This window comes from Artibeus jamaicensis, unplaced genomic scaffold, assembly GCF_021234435.1.
Source record: "Artibeus jamaicensis isolate MK-2021 breed Jamaican fruit bat unplaced genomic scaffold, CSHL_Jam_final scaffold_754, whole genome shotgun sequence".
In the NCBI taxonomy this organism is placed as follows: domain Eukaryota; kingdom Metazoa; phylum Chordata; class Mammalia; order Chiroptera; family Phyllostomidae; genus Artibeus; species Artibeus jamaicensis.
Genome location: NW_026522054.1, coordinates 4,206,237 through 4,211,882, shown reverse-complemented (window position 1 = coordinate 4,211,882; position 5,646 = coordinate 4,206,237).

Here is a 5,646-nt window from a genome sequence, read left to right as displayed (position 1 = left end):
TAAGGGGATTGGAATTCAGGGAAAAGTTAATCAGGTAAAAAGCTGCAGCATTCTTCCGTCTGTGTCCTGGGCTGAGGGCGTCTCGCCCTGGAGCACAAGGGCTCGGACACCATCTTCACCTGCCTGCAGTGCCCCCTGGGCCCAAAGGTGGGACTGCTTGTGGTCTCCTGGAGTCAGGGTGGGTCATGCCTTCAGTTCCTGAGATAATAGCTTTTTACATGCATGGATGCCTAAGCTTCCTAGCTGTTACCTGAAACTAAAACTTTCCCAACATTTGAGTTCCCCAACAGAACCTCTCTGCTGCAACACTGCTCCTTTGGAAACCATTGCATGTCTGCTGCCGTCAGCTAAGACACTTTTGTTACTCTGCTTAGGCTGATAAAACAAAATACCAGAGACTGGGCTGTTCGCACAACCGACGCTTATTTCTCACACTCTGGGAAGTCCAGGGTCCAGATGCCAGCCCATTAGGTCCCTGGCAGAGCTCCCTTACTGATGGCTGACTTCTTACTACTTCCTCGTGAGCTAGCAAGACTGCTGGTCTCCTCCTCCTCCTTTTATAAGGGCACCGATCCCCTCGCGAGGGCCCCACCCTCACGAACTAACTCATTTAAATCTGTGTTACCTACGAAACCCCTCCCCCCACCTCCTCCCATACCTGTGGAGGATCAGGGCTTCAACAAATGAATTTGGGGTGTGGGGGAGAAAGACACAAGTATTCAGTCCACAGCAGCTGTTTTTGTAAAAAGAGTTATAGCAGCGAAGGTCAAACATCTGCTTCCCTATTGCAGGTAAAGCCAACAGCAGAGTAAGAAGAGTAAAATCCCTTCTTACCATAGTTTCTATCCACTCTTTTAATCCTCTTATGCGTTACGCTTTTTAAAACAACAAGCATAGTCCTATGCTTTTGTGGGGTTTGGGGTTTTTTTTTTTTTTTTTGGCTCTTTGAGTTGCATGATACACTTACAATTAGCAGAAATAGCGATCTTTGGAGAATTTAGTCAATTAGGAATTCACCAACGAAAGAAAACAAGTGTAGGTGCACTATGGCGACACCTGGTGGTGAAATGTGCAGTAACACCGTGAGCCTCTAATGGCGGATTCCAGGAGGTTTATTCCTGAAGAAAATTAAATAAAATGGAAACTTTAAGAACCATTCCCTAGAGTTAGAGACCAGAAGAGGGTGAATGTGTGAACATACGTGCATGTGGGCATTTATTCTTGTGCATCACAGACACATGATCCACGATAGAGTCAAAGAAGATGGGCGCTTGGTAGGGGACGCGTCCTTCATTCCGCTGCTTCTGGTCCTTCTCGCCTAGTATAAGACACTCAGCCAGTGTGGGACTTATTTTCTCACCTATAGAGCAGGGAGATTCGATCATCCCTGCTGGGTTCACTAAAGAGTGCCCCTAAGTGAAGGTTGTTTGTAAACTGCATAAATACCGTGCTATACAAATGGCAGCTATTATTGTAATAGAGGTAATTATTACATAGCTAGCTTGCAGCCACGGCTTTTCCTTTCACAGGGTGTTAATATTGCTTACAGTTGAGACAGCATCAGTCCATTTCCCTGAGGGGCTAATTGCTTAAAATTACAATGTGCCCAATTCATAAGGGTCAAAACGGCCACTGGGGGAGGGGTTCTCAGCCAGGGGTCAGTGTGTCCTCTGGGATGTCTGGAGATGTTTCAGGTTGTCACAACACATGGGGGTGGGGGTGGTGTTAGTGGCATGCAGTGGGCAGAGGCCAGGGGTGCTGCTCGGCACCCTACAAGGCACAGGACAGCCCCCACAGAACAAAGAACCATCCGCCCAAAATGTAGGCAATGCTGAGAAATCCTGGTCTAGGGAAGTGGGAGGGTGTAAGCCTGGCCTTCTCTCCCCCCCCACCAACTGCAAGGACTGGATGGTGGGTTATCAATGAGAAATTCTCCAGCACGTCTGTGCGAGCGAGATCACACAGTTTGCAGGCTGAATTTTATCAGGTAGGCGTCCTCTGCTTTTTATAGGGAAGGTGGACCTGAAGGGAATAAAGCGTTTGCTGGAGAGACATTGGCGTAGACCCGTGGTGATCACTAAATGCACAATTGATTGACTGTGGAATGAAGTCCGAGTGAGAGTTAGGAAAAGTGAGTCTTATTTATAATGGCCATACACTCTGACAAGGCAGATACGGTACAGCAGAAGCTATCTTTCTAAATTGGGCAGGAATACGGTGAGGGAGCACACAAAGAAAGGGGTGAAAACGGTTTTTGGCCCTGGCTGGGGTAACTCAGTGGGTTAGAGAGTTGTCCTAATACACCCAGGTTGTGGGTTCAATCCCTGGTCAGGGCACGTACAAGAATCAACCAGTAAATGCACACATAAGTGGAACAACAGATTGCTGTGTCTCTCTCATTCCTTCTAAAATCAATAAATAAAATTTAAAAATAAATAAAATAACTTTTTAGTAATCCTACTGGCAGTGGTAGTATTACTCTTGTTGCCTTGAGACTGTTGTAATATAAGGTAAAGCGGATGAGTAAGTAGGGAATACTCTCGTATCTGTTTTGTTTCTGTGATTAACATTTTCCATTTGGAATAGTAGTTATACAAGTGTAAGGCAGAAGAGGTTAAGTAAAAACTCTGTAGTCCTAAATTTGAAGTATCAGTATGAAATCAGTGGAGTATTTATATATTATATTGAATTATATTATATTATATTGAATTATATTATATTATATTGAATTATATTATATTATATTATATTATATTATATTATATTATATTATATTATATTATATTATATTATATTATCACATTACATTACATTACAAACTGAAAAGACCCAGCAGCAAAACAATGGCCACCCCCGTAATAAGGAGCATCCCCACCACAAACCATTATTCTGAAGGCTTCTTGAACAGTCGGACGATTCCTTGTTTGGGCAGGAGATGTGCACGTTGACCACTGTCACATCTCTTGTCCTATCAGATGGCAGGGAAGCCACGGAAGTCCACCAGGTTCTGTAAAGAGGATGCAGGAGCCAACCGTGTCAGGTGGCCACTTGCCAGGGATGGGGCACTTTCTGCCTCATTCAGTCCAAGGGATTGAACCTGTTAAATCCATAAATTCATAATTATATATTTTTTAAAAAACTGAAATCGTCACACTGGGAGGAGGCAAGGAAGAAACTTGGCAAACGGGTACATAAAGTGAAAGAATCGAGCATTTTTCTTGCCTTTCCTACATCCATTGTACCACTAGGAAACCAAATGATAAAGAGGGGCATCTCTTGATGAAAGTATTACAGCTAATAAATGGAAAAGAATCAGGTAGAAATAGCATATGACCATTTTGCAGCTCCCAAAGACTGAATTTAGGGACTAAGTCTCAGCAGTTCCTTACACAACCAAAAGGAGTCGCCCCCTCTGTCAAGACCCCGATTCCAGACCGAGTCTCCACCCATGATCCTGCCAGAGGCACCGGCCTGTCTCTCCAGCCTCAGCCCCAACCGGATGCTGAAGGAGGGACACCCTGCACCTGTCGAACTGCACCGAGAGTGTGTTCTCGGCCACTGCCACACAGCGGGAAATGTCCCAAGTCAGAGGACTCAGGTTTTTCAAGAGATAAATTGGAAGGCTGAGAAAGGCATCAAGGGGAAACTGGAAGATTTAGAGACTTAAAATCATATCAAAAATTTAAAATGAACAACTGTCGAGTCCTAGAGTATTCGTTTGGGCGAAAAAAACTACAAAGAAACACGAGCAAAAAGTTACTGTAATGGTTCCTGGGAAGGAAGTGTTGCAATAAAGGGTCTTCTCAGTGGTGGGGAAATTCTGTTACTTGGCCTTGGTGGTGGTTATTATTAAATATTAACTTAATAACTTAATATCAAATATTAATATATGCCTTATAGTTATACCTTCATTTTGGTGTGACTTTCTGTATGTTTTGTTTTCCAACAAAAAGTTTTTTAAAATAATATAAATAAACTGCATGGCCGGAATTTGTGTAATCTTTTCATAGCAACGCAAATAAACGGTGAGATTTTGGAACTTTTTACACTTGACCTTTATATTTGGTAAGGTAATGAGTTCCTGGATTGGCCACTAGGGTGCGCTCTTTGTTGCCACAGGATCTGTGTCTACACTGATATAAGCGGGATTTTAAATGTTCATGCAGTACTCCATGGGTATTAGGATAAAACAAGCGATTATTCATTGTCCTTCTATCATAATCTCCATGAGTGTCAGCACTGCAATTTTTTTAAAGACTTTATTTATTTTTAGGGAGGGGGAAGGGAGAGAAACACTGATGTGTGATAGAAACTTCAATAGGTCGCCTCTCACACCCCCCTCCAACTGGGGACCTGGCTCACAACCCAGGCATGTGCCCTGACCAGGGATGGAACCAGCGACCTTTAGGTTTGCAGGCCAGCACTCAGTCCTCCGAGCCACACCAGCCAGGGCAGCGCTGGCCATTTTTATTTGGGAAGTTAGATGCCACGTGTAAACACAGCAAACTTACTGGCGTGAGGGCCATTCACACCCGCCCCTCGATAACCCCACAGCGCAGGGCAGCCTCGAGGGGGGTCGAGGGCCCACGGAGAGTGACAGGTGCCTTTTGAAGGGCCGAAGCTTCACTGCGGGGTGAGGCCCCTGGTGACCGCCAACCCCAGAGCCTCTCCCCTCACGTGCAGGCGGGAAGGGCTGCCGTTCGCAGAACTGTATCCACACGAGCTCCGGCTGCGCTGGGCGGGCCTGCGCCTTAGTTTGAAAGAGGGGCTCGCCTGTCACGGCTGCTTCTCTTTATTCGAAATGGGGCCACAGGTGATGCCACCTCCTTCTCCCAACAAATCCTGGGCCTCAGATGCTTTGCATTGTTAAGGAGATAAAAAGCTTATAAATTGTCCAGAGGCTGAGCCCTGGCTGAGTGGCTCTGTTGATTGGAGTGATGTCCTCACTCCAAAAGGTTGTGAGTTCGACCCCAGGCCAGGGCACATACCTGTATTATGGGTTCGATCCCCGATCGGGAGCTTGGAGGGCAACAAACCGATGTTTCTCTCTCACATGGATGCTTCTCTCTCTTTCCCTTCCTTGCTCTCTAAAATCAATAAACATATGCTTGGAGGAGGAGCTTTTCCTTTTAAAGCTTATGAATTGTTCATAAGCTTTAAAAGCTTATGCTGAGAAAAGCATAAGCTGAGAAAAAAGATATCTTGAGTTTTAGAATTTTACTACAAGCTGCAATAGACAGTAAAACAGTAGATCTTAACCTCTGACCTTAATTGTTAGTACGTCATTTTGCCATGGCTCTCGCTCGGGCATCCCGACAGTGTGATAGTCCCCGCGGGTGTACATGTGTCTATAAATTTATACCGTATGCACGTATAGTAAGAATGACTCGCTCCGGTTGCTTTTTGAGATGTCACATTGATTCATTAGCCACACGGTGGGGTCAGGCATCCCTCCCGCTGCGGTGGCAGCGTCTCAGCGGTAGAGAGACCTGGATGCTGACTGATGGCGACACCAGGCTTTTCCTTTATCCCCGAAGACGGCAAGGATCCCACGCCTCCCTCCGGAGCCCAAACCCAGCCAGCCTCCCCCAGGAGGACATTCCCAGGTGCCTCAGGACACGCTGTTCTTTCTGGGCAGCCCCTGCC